This window comes from Macrotis lagotis, chromosome 6 (genome assembly GCF_037893015.1).
Source record: "Macrotis lagotis isolate mMagLag1 chromosome 6, bilby.v1.9.chrom.fasta, whole genome shotgun sequence".
In the NCBI taxonomy this organism is placed as follows: domain Eukaryota; kingdom Metazoa; phylum Chordata; class Mammalia; order Peramelemorphia; family Peramelidae; genus Macrotis; species Macrotis lagotis.
The window spans coordinates 227254129-227271625 of record NC_133663.1 but is presented as its reverse complement, the minus strand read 5'-3'; the positions used below and the strand labels follow the sequence as shown (position 1 = coordinate 227271625).

General features: G+C 36.6%; 1 protein-coding gene across 3 annotated transcripts in view; it reads left to right on the top strand.

Moving 5' to 3' along the window:
- Positions 1–17497, top strand: part of GLRA2 (glycine receptor alpha 2) — a 272444-nt gene that overhangs the window by 154645 nt on the left and 100302 nt on the right. The window lies entirely within an intron of this gene.

Here is a 17497-nt window from a genome sequence, read left to right as displayed (position 1 = left end):
GTATGTTAAATCATCAGCATTCTTTTAAATTAAAAAGATAGCTAGATGATCAAGTTCTTGAAAAAGTAACTTATACCTGATGATTTCAGTTGCCTCACTAACCCACTCTCCAATTTTTTATGTTTATGAATTTTTGGGTATAATTAAGAATGGGCAGTTTATATGGGATTTTTTTAACCCTAATGAATGTAACATTAAAATATAGAATAAAGATTAAGAAATAAGTAAAAAATGTATACATCCCATTAATTATAAAACGGTAGTCAATGCTGATGACACCTTCAGTCTTAGAGAACCTAAATACTGAGAGAGACTGAGAAAGCAACACAGATTAGTCACTATCTCTTGAGATATTTACAATTATACCCTCTTTTTAAGACAGACAGCTTTAAAGCAGTTCTTATAAGGAAAACACTGGGTTATCTTTCTGCATTTAAATGAGAGTAAATATCTGTAGGTTTATAAAGTATGTTGATCATATTCCACTGAAAAAAATTAAGATAGACAGCAAAGATGGAAACTAGCCATGAATTTATTGTGGAGAGAAATAATAAGAAGTGAAGGCTGTTAGGGAAACACTTAATGAAGACCTTCTAGAACTAGTTAATGACTATCTAGCTATAAACCCTATGCATTTATGAATATATATATATAGATATATATATATCAATGTGCATATGTCTCTTTAAATATATGTGTGTGAATGTATGTGTATACATATGTTTATGATTAAATAAACAGTGAAAACATACAATATAATGACATAAATCTATGCAGGGAGAAAAAAATATAGATTTTGTTGTATATAATTTAAGTGTATTCACCTACTTCCAAATTTTAGAGAACAATGGGAATTTCTCAAAAGCCTCAGGGAGAATAATAATTTGTTTCTTGTGTGAATTTAATTAGTATAAGTAGCTTACTTGGAATTTCATTTTGTCTAGAATTTAACAATTTATCAATTTAACAATCTAGAATTAAATTGTTATGTGTAACAAAAACTATTGAGACTTCTTATCTCCCATGAGTATCTATGGTGCTATCCTGACTTAGGAAACCATCAAGAGATCATCCAAGGTTCAAGGAACTGAGATGAAACAATTTTACATGATCTCAGAAGAATATATATCTAGAACAATGGTTGGAAAGGAAGAAAGAGAGTCACAACAGAAGAATGAGCAGCATAGGAGAGTACTGATTGTCCCATTGCTCTTGTATAAGGGGCTTTTTTAACCCTTTAGCCTATTGCTTCAAGCAGAGTTATTATCTGTCCTGCTTTGAAGAAAGCTACTCCTTAGGGAGGACCTCAGCAAGAATTATAGAGACTTTTTAATACTTTATCCCACTCAAAGCATAGGCATGACTACTACCCATGTAGCCCAAGCAGAGTTTGGAGATCCATGAAAAGACACCTTCTTTAGGGTGTCTGTTTAGGAAATGGAGTGAGGAAAGTCTTTTACAAAATTTGGTTCCAGAGTTATTTTAAGCTGTCTCTGATTCAAAGGGATCTATGAGGACATTTTTATTCCTTTCAAAATATCATGGTTCAGTGAAATAAGGAATGGATTTGGACTCAGAGGACCTGATTTTGTATCCTACTTCTGCCATATATTTGGGGGATTATGGTAAGATCATTTAACTTCATTGGGTCTCTTTTTCTTTTATGGTAAATATGATGGTTTTAAGGAAGATATCTTTAAATCTATGATCTAGTTAGTTTTGGCTGCTATGTCAATTCTCATCTAGAAATGAAAAAAGTTTTAAATGTCCACTTGATTTGTTGTCACATAGTATAGTTAAACTTTTGGGGGGGGAGAAGTTATATCTTTAAATTTTTATGTATGTTTTCAGATAAAATGCAAAAATAATTTTAATCATTTTTTAAAAATTTAGAATTCCAAATTCACTCTTTCCCTTCCTCCCCTCCCTTTTCCCTGAGACAGAGAGCAATTAATATTAAACAAATTCAGTCATATAACATGTATTTCAAAATTCAGCCATATTCTAAAAGAAAACAAAGACCAAAAAAAAAGAAAAAAGAAAAAGAAAGCTTTTAATAAGTGTTCTTTGATCTGCACTCAAACTCCATCAGTTCTTTCTCTGAAGGTGTATAGCACTTTTTTATGTCTTTTAGAATTGTCTTGATCATTGAATTGCTAAGAATAGCAGTCATTCACAGTTCAGCATCATTTAATATTGCTGTTACTTCATACATTGCTCTGTTTCTGCTCTTGGTTCATTCTGCATTAGTTCTTTTTCTGTTCTTTGTCTTGTTCTTTTCCTGAAAGCATTTTTCTTGATATTTCTTATTCTATAACAATCATAGAATAGTTAATTTTTATAAAACTTTGCATTTTACTTTGCATACATTTTCTTGCACACAATTTGGATTTTTTTGCTATAAATCATTTCTATTACCAATTAATACGTCATAACGAAGTCCATGTTAACAATGAAACATTTGGGAGTGTGAAAATAGACAAAATTTATCATCAAAGCACAAGAAGACTAAAAATATTTCTATACTGATAAACTGTTAGAAGATCAGGCAGAAGCGTCACAGAAAATCTTTTGGTATGGTCATACTCTTGGACTTGGAATTCTTCAGATGTTTCTGTTTTGCCAAATTGATGAGTAGGCTAAAGTTGTTAGATATGCCTTTTTGACATATCACTTTCTTTGCTCTTTGGAATATACTATGCCATTCTCTTCAGTGATTTCTCATAAATTTTGAATAATCCTATGTTTTATTAAAAGTCTTTCCTTCATATAATGTCTCTCATAGCTTCTAAGAAAAATATGTTGTTTTTGAAACTACTAAATTTAACTATTGAAGTTTGAAGCATTTTTGGAAAGTAATTTTTGAATTCTTCATTGTTATTTTTTATTTTTTTCTGAAGTTTTACAGAATTTTCTTTTACTGTTTTCTTTTTGTTCATTATGGTATGGAAGTCTTTTGGCAACAATGTCCTGTCATTACATCCAGTCATTTTAGTTTTTATAGTATTCACATTCCTTTAAAGTTGTTGTGATGGACTTTTCTTTTTGTCTACTTCAGAATTTTCATGGCCTGAATATATTATTATCTTTTTTTATAATTTCTATTTCTTTGTAGATATTCTCTATCATATATTCAATTTTTCCTATTCTACTTTTGTTTTCTTTTTAAAGTTCTCTATTAAAGGCTCCTACTTCTGTCTTAAATTCATTTCTAATTTCTTTTGGGGGGGGTTTCATTTTACTTTTGGCCATATATGTATATATCTTCGTTATTCAGCTTCTGAGTATGGCTCCATACTTTTGCAGGTCTATTTTCAATACCCACCCATCCTTTTTTTCCCATTAAAGCTTCTTTGACTTGGCTATACCAAACACCTCCTGCCATCACAGCATGTTATTATCCTATTGCTCATATGAATGTTTATGTTTTCTGTACTTAAGGATTTGCCTTTGTTTTCTGAAGGGAAGCAAGACATAAGCTGCTTAGTGTCTTACAAAGAGGAAGGCAATATGTAGCAACATTGTTTTCAGGAGAGAATGTACATCATTTGAGCTTTTCTGTTTGGAAATTGATGATAATTATACAGCTGTCAAATGGGGGGAAATGGAACAAGACAAACTCAACTTATAGAAATTGAGTCAATGATGTTAGCTTTGTTCAGTCACAAGCAATAGTGACAAAGCTGACTGCTGAATCACTGGTTAGTAGACAGAATAAGGGAGCAGCTAGGTGATGCAATAGTTAAAGCACTCAACTTGGAATCAGGAAGATTCATTTTTATAAGTTCCAATCTAGCCTCAGATACTTACTAGCTATGTGACCCTGGGCAAGTCACCTGTTAGACAGCTTCCTCAAATGTAAAATTAACTGGAGAAAGAAATGGCAAACCAGTCTCATATCTTTGCCAAGAACACCCCAAACTGGGTTAGAAAGAATCAGAGAGATGAAAAACAACTCAACAACAGGCCCACACTGTTCAAAATACTGGTCTTATCTAGCAGTCCCTTCTAAAACTAAAGAAACAAACCTGTGCCAAGACTACAGCCAGTGTGTCATTCATGTGCCACAAGGAAGATAGACTTATGTCCTTGATTGAGGTGTTACTGGCTTGGAATTACAAAAGAAATTCAAATGAAGAAGGTGAAAGAACTAAGGGACACAGCTCTAACAGAGGTCAAATAATTAATGTGGGCAAAATGTTTTATGTACCTTATCTCACTTGAAGTTTTACAGCAATTGTGTTGGTTGGTTCTTGTACTTCATTATCAAAGAAGACCAGAATGACATCACTCTGTTAGAGGCAAGTTCCAATATGTGTCATGCTGTGGCTCATTAGACCAACATGAGCTCAGAATTCTCTACCACAGCACAGGCACAAATAGTCCATCTGAACAGCTACCAGGTGAAGTAGTTATTGCATATACCATTATTCTCATTTTTTTATAGATGAAAACATTGAGTCTCAGGAAAGGGACTCAGGATTTGAACCTAGTCTCTCCTGAGGATACAGATACAAGCAAAACCAAAGATAACCTGAGCCCTCAAGGAGCTTTCAAGATAACACATAAAACTCTACTAGGAGAAGGGAAGGGATATCTTCTTCCTTTTGCAAGGTGCTAAAAAGTCTACAGAATGGAGAGAGGGGGGCGGAGCCAAGATGGCGACATGAAGGGATCCAGTCTTAGGAGCTCTCTGATAAAAACTCATAAACTAAGGATTCTAACTAAACTTTCAAGAGACAGAACCCACAAAGGGACCCAGTGAGGCAGTTCTCCTACTCAAGGTAACCTGGAAAAGAGCAGAAAGGCTCTGCTCCCCGGGGTCAGAGGAGTGGTCCACGCGAGGGGTGGCCCACCAGAGCCAAAGAACTTCAGCCTTCCGGAGGCAGCCCCAGGGAGCTGGGAGCTCACAGGAGCAGGGGAGTCTCCTGAGTTGTACCCCAGGGAGCACCGGGCACGAAGTCGGGGAACAGCGGGGACGTCTGCTAGAGTGAGCACGTGGAGCCCAGCCCTCAGGGCACACAGCAAGCAGCTTGGTCTTTCCCAGCCTAGACCTGAAAACAGAAGCAGCTGGAGCCCGTAAGCAGGAGTCCCCAGGGCATGAGCCCATTGAGCTGAGGGAGAGGAGAGAAGAGAGAGAGACTGCTGAGCTCTGTGCTCTGCCCCTGGAACAGGACTCTGGGGCTCTGACCACATTCAGATCCTGATCCCAGTCTAGGCCCCCCCATAGAACAACAGGGACCCTCCACCTCGGGCCATGGCAGGCGGGGGCGCTTATGGTCATTCACAGAGCAGGAGGGAGGACAGAACCTCACACACTGAGACCCTTGTGGGAGTGTCCCAAAAGCTCAGGAAGCACTCCAAAAAACAGGCTTAGGCTGGGAAAACGAACAAGCAAAGAAACAAGAGGAAGACCATTGAGAAATATTTTGCAAATGAGCCCAAGAAGGATCAAAATACTCAGTCTGAAGATGAGGAAGCACAAGCTCCTGCATCTAAAGACTCCAATAAAAAACAGAAATTGGGCTCAGGCTATGATAGAGCTCAAAAAAGACTTTAAAAATCAAATGAGGGAGTTGGAAGAAAAACTGGGAAAAGAAAGGAGAGAGATGCAGGAAAAACATGAAAATGAAGTCAACAGCTTAGTCAAGGAAATCCAAAAAAATGCTGAAGAAAATAGCATGCTAAAAACCAGCTTAGGTCAAATGGATAAAACAGTTCAAAAAGTTATTGAGGAGAAGAATGCTTTAAAAAGCAAAATTGGCCAGATGGAAAAAGAGATAAGAAAACTCTCTGAGGAGAATAAATCCTTCAGACAAAGAATAGAATTCAGGGAGATTGATGAATTTACCAGAAATCAGGAATCAATACTTCAAAACCAAAAAAATGAAAAATTAGAAGAAAATGTGAAATGTCTCATTGAAAAAACAACTGATATGGAAAACAGACTTAGGAAGGATAATTTGAAAATTATTGGAATACCTGAAAGTCATGATCAGGAAAAGAGCCTTGACATGATTTTCAAAGAATTACTACAGGAAAATTGCCCTGATATTCTAGAAGCAGAGGGAAAAATAGAAATGGAGAGAATCCACCAATCCCCCCGAGAAAGAGATCCCAAAAAACCAACCCCCAGGAATATTATAGCCAAGTTCCAGAACTCCCAAGTCAAAGAGAAAATATTACAAGCAGCCAGAAGAACACAGATCAAATATCATGGAGCTGCAGTCAGGATCACACAGGACTTAGCAGCAACTACATTGGAAACTCGTAGGGCTTGGAATACAAAAGAGCTTAGAATGCATCCAAGAATGAACTACCCAGCAAGGCTGAATGTCCTCTTCCAGGGAAAAAGATGGACTTTCAATGAACTGGGGGAATTTCAAAGGTTCCTTTTGGAATGGCCAGAGCTGAACAGAAGGTTTGATCTTCAGATACAGGACTCAGGTGAAGCATGGAGATTGGAGGAGAGGGGGGAAATAGGAGGGACTTAATGAGGATGAACTGCATGTATAGAAAAATGATACTGATAATATTCATATGAACCATCTCAGTTAATAGAGCAGGTAGAAGGAGCTTTTATAGTTGAAGCACAGGAGAAAGCTGAATTCGAAGATAAAATATGGTGTAAAAATGGAGTCAATAGGAAAAAAAGGGAAATGGAATGGGAGAAAGAAAAAGAGAGGGAGAATAGTCCAAGATATTTCACATAATAAGATTTTTTTTTATTACAATGAGCTATTGCAATGATATGGAAGGGGGGAGGCAAGGGGGAATGAGGGAAACTTTGCTCTCATCAGAGATGGCTGGGAGAGGAAACAGCAAATATACTCAATGGGGTATAGACATCTGGAGTAAGAAGGAGGGGGGAGCAGGGGGAAGGGGTGGGGATGTGAATAAAGGAGGAGAGGATGGACCATGGGGGGACAGTGGTCAGATATAACACATTTTATTTTTTACATCTTGCAAGGAGTTCAGATTGGAAGGCCTGCCAGGACCATAGGGCCAGGTGGATTCTGGGCCTAAGGGGTGGTATGGGAGCTCAGGGCTTCTTGGTCCCAGGACCAGGGATCTGTCTGCTGCGCCACTCAGCGACCCTACAGCAGAGTCAGAGTGAAAGGAGAGAGAAAATATAGTACATGGTAGTGGAGAAATAAGAAAGGAGGGAGTTGAGATCAGCAATGGCAACCTTGGAAAAATATGGAAGTAACTTTTGTAATGGACTTATCATAAAGAATGTGATCCACCCAGGACAGAGTTGATGGTGTTGGAACAAAGACTGAAACACATTTTTTGTTATTATTATTTGGGGGAGGGTGCAGGGCAGGTGGAGCTGGGTAGCCTGCCTGGGGCCACATAGCAGGGTGATCTTTGGGTGTCTGGGGCCGGATTTGGACCCAGGTGCTCCTGGCTCAAGGGCCAATGCTCTGTCTGCCACCCAGCCACCCCTATTATTATTACTATTTTATTTTCTTTTGAGTCTTTTTTTTTTCTTTTTCTTCTTTTTGGTTTTTGCAGGGCAGTGGGGATCGGGTGGCTTGCATGTCACATGGCTGGGTGATTATTGGGTTTACAACGCTGGATATGGACTCGGGTGCTCGTGGCTCCAGGGCTGGTGCTTCATCCATTGCACCACCTGGCCATCCCTACAATTATTATTATTATTATTATTTTTAATTTTAATTTTTTTTCTCTCCCCTTTACTTTTTCACCCAAGCAAGTCTATCTATATTCATGGGGGGGAGGGGTATTTTGTTTACTTGTAAACAAGTATATTTTATTAATGTAAAAAAAACATTTGTACAAAATGAGAATAAAAAATAAATTTTAAAAAATAAAATAAATAAATAAAAAATAAAAAGTCTATAGAATCAAAAGGAATAAAATATAATTAGCCTAGAACCATACCCAAAACCATTCCCAAAATGGAGGTCCTGAAGGATTCACCCATGGGAAAAGGGGTAGAGCTTCAGGGTGAGAAGTCAATTGAATCACTAGGTGAAGTTCAGAATCAAGAATACTACCTGGAGGGTTCTGGCTGTAAGTCCTCCCAGAAATGGATTCTTGAAATTTTATATTTGCTTAGAAAACTATAAATTAATATGCTTTTTTGTATTTTTATTTATTGTGTTTTTTATTTGTTCTATTTTTATTTATTGTGTTAAATATTGTATTTTTATTTAGTTAGTTAGTGTGCTAAATATTACCAAATATATTTTAATCTGATTAACCTTTATTTGAGAGTTTTGCAGCCACTAGGATATGACTCCTCTGCACTACAGCATGTTTCCCCTCTTAAAATAAGTGGCACATCCATAGTTCTTGACATGTCCATTCATAGCAAGCACAGGAAACTTTCAAGTGTTCATTCTAAAGGACTTTTATGTGTTATCTCCTCATTGCTTACTCAAATATTCTTTCTAGGGCTATCAAGGGCTGAGAATAAGTTTTCTAAAAATCATTATTTTTTGAAATAATTATTTTCATAATTTATTATATCTACAAACACACATTTCTATTTAGTTAGTTTCAGGTGATAAGCAGAATATCAGTCTTCTGTTGGAATTCCTCATTAGTTCATTGAAACAAATGTTTAGTCCAGTCAAATAAACATGGTTGTGTCTATCCAGAGAGAATATTGATCTGAACAACTTGAGAAAAGGCAAGAAATTAAAGTCTGGGACTGCCTAAATTATCTGGGCTAATCACATAGATTGATTGGATTCATTGAACCCCATATTTTTCAGATAACACAAACTATAAAACTATTCCTCTAGGAGGTAAATAGAACTGTAGAACTCTTTCCATTTGGAGATATAATGGATCAGTACTAGAGACTTCTGGACTTGCTTCATTTGAACAACTAGAAGGATTGGGTTTGGTGGTATAGGTGGTGAAGAGGGTAGAGAAGAGGTCTGAGGTTAGTCTCCAACCTGCCACTCAGATCATGGAAACTACCAATTGAGGACACCCATGTACTCTTTAATGGAATATTTTCATCACTTGAAAAATCACTTTTAAAAATGTATAGCATATCTCTTATATTTTATATTTCTTCCTTAAGGATATGATTTTTCTCTCTCATTACATTCAATTTGGATCAATGTATACCATGGAAACAATGTAAAGACTGGCAAATTGCCTTCTGTGGGGGGTGGGGGAGGGATATAAGATTAGGGGAAAAAATTGTAAAATTCAAAATAAAAAAATATTTAGATGAAAAAATATATAGCATACTCCTGAATAGGGTATTTTTCAAGGACATTCAAATGTACAAAGACTACAAGTCCAATGTGACTAGAGAGGAAAATATCTGAATGAGATAACCAGATCTCTGCTATTAACTCAGAGACAACAATGAGCTATTTTCTGACAGGTCTATCTGCCAGGATTGGGTAACTAGCAAGTCCTCTTGCTAATGAGTACCTGTTCTTCCTAATACTGAAAGAAATAAGTCTTCATCACTTTTCTGTTGCATGTGCCAGTAGCATGTCAGAAGCAATTTTTCAGGCAAGAGACATTTCAAGGAGGAGCCAAATATGGTTCATCTTACAGGTTCTTTAGAAGTTAGATTAAGAAAAACAGAGGGAGAATACTAACTGCCTTGTCCCATACTCTGCTAATGGATTAGATCTTAAAGAGAAATATAGCACTCAATCATTAGATGCCATCATGAAATGAGTTTCCCATAAAAGCTGAGGTAAGATTATGCAATGATTTATATTCAGTCACGATGCTTTTCTACTCTGGTGTAATGATACAATGAGATAGGGTTTGGGGTATTACTATATGTTACATGTCCATTGAGCACCTAATCACATTTTCTTTACTTGGCTTTTCTTTTTTAAACTTTATATTCACTGATTTGTAAGAAAAATAGACTCTCTAGAGTATTACTGAATTTAAGGGAAAAGCAATCACTGAAGCCTTTTTAATCTACATATTGAGTTTTTTAAGAGTAACCTCTTTTCTTCTAATTTCTATGAGGCTTCATAGTATCAAAGGTAAATTGAAGAGAAATTAAATAATTACATGAATATGCCAAAATTATCTCAGATTAGAGATCTGGGGTAATCTGGACAGAAAATAGATTTTCCACATGTTATTAATGATATGAGCATAATTCAACTTCCTTTTGCAAAAGGATATATGCATAGGAAATACAGAGCAAAAAGAATTGAGTGTACTGAATAATGGAATATGAGTGGCAGGAAAAGTACAGGGAAAGATTTGTATGGCTACATGCCTGAATGACTGTGATATCACTGAAAAGTTGCCATATTCCCTACAAAGCAAAGATTGAAGAGAAGAAAGAAAATAGTTTTCATAGCTTCCTCTAAGCTCCAAGGAATATTCAAACCTTCCATCTTTTGACCCAAACTCCCTACAAAGCAGATAGAAGAGGAAAATGAAAATAATTTTCATAGCTTTCCCTAAGTCACCCAGTACATTCACAAACCTTCTATCTTTTGACTCAAACTGCTTACAAAGCAGAGATTAAAGAGGTAAAGGAAAATAATTTTCATAGCTTCCCCTAAGCCACCAGGTATATTCACAGACCTTCTTTCTTTTCACCCACACTGGTTTTTCCTCAAATCTACCTCCCTGAACTTCAGTCAGCTCAACTCTTTGACTACTATAAGAAAAAAAAATTGAGAGATGTTAAGATTAGGAGGTAAAGGTCAGAGGAAATGACCCATACTTAGATAATAAAAAGAAGAAAAGAATTTAGAAGAGTGGAAGAACTTGAGCAAAAGGGAATGTTCTAGGACAAAATCAAATTCTGGGCCCATTGATGATGATGGTGCATTAGCACCCCAAAGTAAACCACAGCTACTAAATCTTGGATAAATCCAGGTTTATTCTTACAGGGAGCAAGGTTTACCTTGTGGAGAAAGATATTAAAGTTCTGACAAATTTGCTTACTACAGGAGATGGGGGTATAGGGGTAGAAAAGAGATCAAAAAGAGGCACTGGAGAATCTATAGTGTGGTAAAGGCAAAGACTAAAGATAGTAAATACAGATCTCAATTGACAAATTTGCTAGTTCTTATCACCTCAAATTGTTCTAAGACAAATAGAAACTGATGGCATTGGAATTATTTTCTTGATATGGCATTATCTAGAAAATGCATCTAGGAAATGGGGATGCAACAACACTAGTTCTTGTGATTCATTTATTTATTTGTTTGTTTGTTTAGATTTTAAGACTAACCAACTCTCATGGGTAGCAAGTTTACATAACAAATAGGAGAACAACTTTAGAGTCAAAAAACAACTTACATATATATGACTGTAAGCAATCAGAGAACTCCTTAAAACACTTAAGTTTCAAATGAACTTTTGAAATGCCTCAGTGGATGGAATCTCCCTACTGGGAGATCCCTACACTGATGAACCCATAGATCTGAACAAAAATCAAACAAACAAAAATTTTAATAAAAAATTGATTTTTTTAAACTTTATTTATTCATTCAAACAGCCAGTACTAACTGTAGAATCAAGATTTCACTGTTAAGCCTATGTAACTTGTTTGTTTGCTTCAGGGATAATGTGAGAGATATTCAGTCCTGTAAAGTTTCTAGTCAGTTATGTAAGGTAATACCTTGAAGTATCCTTGAGAAGTCATGTAGTTTCTCCCTCAATTAATTAATCACTCAATCAACTTTTGCTGTGGTTGAGTCAGTTGTGGCCAGCTCTTCATGACCCCATTTGGGGTTTGCCATTTCCTTCTTCAATTCATTTTATAAAAGGAAACTGAGGTAAATAGGTTTAAATGACTTGCATAGGGGTTACACAACTAATAAATGTTTGAGACCAGTTTTGAACTCAGAAAAAGGTGTCTTCTGGATTCCAAGTCTGGCACTCTATCCACTGCCAATATCTGCCCCAAAAAGCCTTATCAAATGCAAAGCACTATGCTAAACACTAGTAATATAACAGGAATCAAAAGGCAATCCCTGCACTTAGGGAGCTTATGATCTAATGGAAAAGATAAACAAATAAATATATTCAAAGTAAGTTACATACAAGATAAATAAGAAATAATTATCAGAAGTAAGGCACTGGAATTGGAAGATTGGAAGAGGCTATCTTCTATCCTAAATCAGCTCAGGTACCAAACCCATTTTTGTAATTATGTAAAAAAATACAAATTTCAAAAATTAACAACTCCTCCAAATTTAATCCTAATTTCTCCTCATTTATATTCCCTCCTCAAAAAAGTCCTGTATATGTCAAATCTGTTTGCTATTTAAATAAACTTGAATTATTTGATCTAGTTTCAAAGAACCATTTGAAGCACAACACCGAGAACAAAATGATTTATCTTTTTTTTAAACCTGAATTCTGAATGGAACTAATCAACAAGTTTAAAATTTCCCTTAGACAGTACTTTAGTACTTTAGACAGCACTATTTGAGGTAGGAAATCAAGAGTATTTAGTATAAGACCTTTTGGAACATTGGGTTGTTCAGATGAATTACAATAAGGGAAGATTTCTTGAAAAGAGTGCTATAAGTTGTATGAACGATGAGTGCTATGAGCTTGCAGAATGATGATGGAAAATTTGTTGTGAAAACAACTACTCTAAAAAAAGAATTTAGGAGGGTTGTTGCTTTCCTGGTTATTCTAATGATCTAATCTATAAGAAAATATAGCTGAGAAATAAAATGGAAGTTCTAATAATCACCCTAGAGGCAACTTGGCATAGTGTGAAAAAAAAATTGAAGAGACCTGAGCTCACATACTGATGCATACTAACAATTAACCTCCCCAAACATCAGTATCTCCATCCATAAAAAGGACATGACATGTTATAATGAAATTGGCCACATTAAAATAGATATACAACATTGCAGAAGAAAGTGTATTTGTAAAACATAAAGCTTTATACAAATGGAAACTATTGTTATTACTCTTTTGATGCAAAGGGATATGGTTTGTCTAAAATTCCAATAGACAAAGCATACTAAGACACCAAACATAGTGGATCCAGATTATTGCCCTGGCATATCATTAATTTTATGCTAATATGGGACATTAAAAGTCTTTTTTTTAATTTCATTAGTGTAAACAGAGAAGTAATGTGGAAAAGTGCATTATCTAGAGATGGACATACAACTTAAATCCACCACAGATACTAACTGGTGACCCTGGACAAATCTAACTTTTGCCTACCGCATCTATAAAATGGGATAACAGTAACTACTTACCAGGATTGTTGTAAAAAGGACAACAGATTATGGTTATAAAGTACTTTGTAAACCTTAAAGAACTCTATAAATGTTAGCTATTGGTATTAGCATAAAAAGTAGGTAATCTATATTGAATTTCAATTTCACATAGAAGTAGCTGGTTCCAAGTTTTTTTAATTTAATTTAATTTTTTTCCAAATAATGTAAAGATGGTTTTCAACATTGACTTTTTGTAAGATTTTAAGTTCCGGATCTTTCTGCCTCCCACCTTACCCTCCCCCACCCCATGACAGTGAATAACCTGATATAGATTATACTATCATTTTTAACATATTTCTATATCAGTCGTGTTGAGAAAGAAGAATCAGAGCAAAAGGGGGAAATATGTGAAAAAAACAAAAAAAAATTTTAAAAAGTGAAAATCATATGTTTTGGTCTCCATTCACTATAGATTTTTCTCTGGATGTGCTTAATGTTTTCTTTTTTATCTTCAAATTTACATTTTTATTAAGATTACTAAAAGTCTTGTTGTACCAGTAAACATAATCCCCCCTCTCCCCCACAATAAATTAAAAAAACCTCATGAAAAACAAAGTGGAATAAAGAGAAAAAAAATGTGCTTCAGTCTGTGTTCAGATACCATCAGCTCTGTCTCTGGGGTGGATCACATTCTTTATTATAAGTCCATCAGAGAAGACACTTCCATATTTTTCTCCATAGTTGCCATTGCTGACTATAACTCCCTCCATCCATTCCTCTTCACGTTCATTTATTCTATTTTCTCTCTCCTTTCACTCTGTCCCTCTGTGCTATGGGGCAGCTGAGTGGCACAGCAGACAGAGCACCAGCCCCCGGGGCCACGAGGCCCCAGGTCCACATCCCACCCCAGACACCCAGCAACCACTCAACTACGTGGTCTGAGTGGGTCACCCAAACCCACCGCCCAGAAAAAAAACAAAAAAAAATGTGTTGTAACTGACTACCTCTCCCATGATCTACCCTCTCCTCTATCATCTACATTTCTCTCTCTCCCTTCCTTCTTTCCCTTTCTCTGAACCCCTTTCTCTCCTTTTTCTTCTGGATTTCTATACCCTAGTAAGTGTGTGTGTTGTTTCCTCTCTGAGCCATTTCTGATGAGAATGAAGGCTCACTCATTCCCTCTCACCTTCCCCCCCTTCCACTCTATTGCAAAAGCTTTTTCTTGACTCTTTTCCATAAAATATCTTAGCCTTTTCTACCTCTCCTTTTCCTTTCTCCCAGTACATTCCCTTTTCTACCATTAACTCCACCTTTACAGTATATTATACCTTCATATTCAGCTCCCTCCTTTGCCTTGTCTAAATATGCTTCTTCTAACTACTCTGTTAAATGAGAAAGTTCACACAGGAATACACACAGTTCAAATCATTAAATCCCTCCTAAATTTCCCTTCCTGTCCACCCTCTCTATGCTTCACCTGAGTCCTGGACTTGGAGATCAAACTTTCTGTTCAACTCTGGCTGTTTCAACAGGAATGTTAAACTTCCCCTATTCCATTGAACATTGATCTTTTCCCTTAGAAGAGGATGTTCAGTTTTGCTGTAGTTGATTCTCAGTTGCATTTCAAGCTCTTTTGCCTTCTGGAATATTATATTCCTACAAGCCTTTAATATAGCTGCTGGTAAATTCTGTGTAATCTTGATTGTAACTCCACAATATTTGAATTGTTTGCTTCTGGTTGATTGTAATATTTTCTCTTTGACTTGGCAGTTCTGTAATTTGGCTATAATATTCCTGGGAATTATTGCTGGGGATTTCTTTCAGGAGCAGATTAGTAGATTCCCTCAATTTCTATTTTATCCTCTACTTCTAGGATAGAAGTTTCCTAGAAATTCTTTAAAAATGAAGTCAAGGGCAGTTAGGTGGCACAGTGGATAGAGCACTGGCCCTGGAGTCAGGAGTACCTGAGTTCAAATCCAGCCTCAGACACTTAATAATTACCTAGCTGTGTGGCCTTGGGCAAGCCACTTAACACTATTGCCTTGCAAAAAAACCTAAAAAATAAAAAATTTTTCAAAATAAAAAATAAAATTGATGTCAAGGCTCTTTTCCTGATCATGACTGTCAGGTAGCCCAATAATTTTTAAATTGTCTCTTCTGGATTGGTTCTCCAGGTCAGTTCTTTTTCCATCGAGATATTTCACATTTTTCTTCTAGTTTTTTCATTGTTTTGTATTGTGTTACTGTTTCCTGTTTCCTCTCAAAGTCATCAGCTTCCTTTAGCTCCATTATAAATTTGAAGGAGATGTTTTCTTCAGAAAGCTTTCTTATCTCTTTTTCCATCTGGCCAATTCTGCTTTTTTTTAAGGTATTCTTCTCCTCATTAACTTTTTGTACTACTTTTTCCATTTCACTTAAACTGGTTTTTAACATGTTGTTTTCTTTGGCATTTTTTTTTATATCTCCTTGACTAAGCTGCTGACTTGGTTTCCATGGTTTTCTATATTGCTCTCATTTCTCTTCTTAATTTTTCTTCTAGCCTCCTTACTTGATTTTCAGTATCTGTTTTGAGTTCTGTCATCGCTTGAGTACAATTCTTATTTTTCTTGGAGGCTTTGGATACAGAAGCTTGGACTTTGTCATCTTCTAAGTATGTGTTTTGATCCTCAATGGGACCAAAGTAATTGTCTATGGTCTGTTTACTCATTTCCTTAGCCTGTACTCTGCTTTTGAGATGCTTCCTGTGGTTTTAAGTTGTTATTGGGACACCCCTGCAAGGACCTCAGTTCCTTCAAGGTCTTATGAGAGACTTTGACTGTCCTCCTGCCTATGTTCTGGTCTGTGGATGACCACAAGCATTCCCCTCTGCCCTGGAGCTGTGAAGAAGGTCCCTGCTCCTCTATGGTAGTATGGGGCCCAGAATATGAATATGGACAAAGAACCAGTGACCTGTGCCAAGAACAGAAGAGAGACCTCAACAGTCCCCTCCAATCCCCTTACCTTCCATAGGCTGAGCCCTCTGGGAGCAGCTGCAGGGTGGCTCCCTGCTAGGAGGCTCTGTGAGTCTGCTTCCATTTACCAGGCCCCAGGCTGAGTCAAGGGCCATGATTGCACTGAGGGTCATGTTGGTCTAGGTTCCACTCACTCTGGCAGAGGTTTCTTGGCTGATCTTCCAAGTTGTGTTTGGTTTTCCCTGGGTAGGCAGGTCTGGAAACCCCTTCTGCTGGCATGAGCTGGTGTCCCCAGGGATCAGGGTGCCCAATGGGCTTTTTCCAGAAATCTGGAGCTCCTTCATTCCTGACCAACTATGCTGCCTCCCCCTTGTATCCCATGGAGAAGAGCCTCCCCACAATCTTCCAAGTTACCTTGGGCTGAAGAATTGCCTCCCTGGGTCTTTCTGTGGATTTTGTCTCTCAAAATTTAATTAGAGTCATAATTTTAAGGTTTTTGGAACATTTTGGAAGAGAGCTCCTGGGAAAGCCTGTCCTAATGCAGACATTTTGGCTCTGCCCTGTTGACATTTTCCATCAAAAGTCTTTTAGAATTGTCTGTTCACTGAGAAGAGTTAAGACTATCATAATTAATCATCACACAATGTTGTTGTTAATGTGCATAAAATACTCCTGGTTCTGCTCAGCATTAGTTCATATAAGTCTTCCCAGGTTTTTTCCTGAAATCCACCTTCTCATGATTTCTTTTTTAAATTAATTTTTATTAAAAATATTATTTGAGTTTTACAATTTCCCCCCCAATCTTACTCCCCCCCACCGCCACAGAAAGCAATCTGTCAGTCTTTACTTTGTTTCCATGTTGTACCTTGATCCCAATTGGGTGTGATGAGAGAGAAATCATATCCTTAGAGAAGAGAAGAGAAGTCTAAGAGGTAACAAGATCAGACAATTAGATATCTGTTTTATTCTAAATTAAAGGGAATAGTCCTTGAACTTTGTTCAAACTCCTGATTTCTTACAGAATAATAGAATTCCATCACATTCATATATCACAATTTGTTCAACAATTCCCCAATTGATGGGTATCTCCTTGATTTCCAATTTTTGTCACTACAAAAAGAGCTGCTATAAATGTACTTGTCCATATGGGTCTTTTCCCTCTTTTTTATGAACTGTTTGGGATACATACCTAATAGAAGTACTGTTAATTCAAAAAGTATGCACAATTTTATAGCCCTTTGGACAAAGTTCCAAATTGTTCTCCAGAACGGTTGGATCTGTTCTCCAGTTTCACCAACTCACCAACTCCATCAACAGTGTTCCAGTTTTCCCACATCCCCTACAACATTGATCATTTTCCTTTTTCTTCTC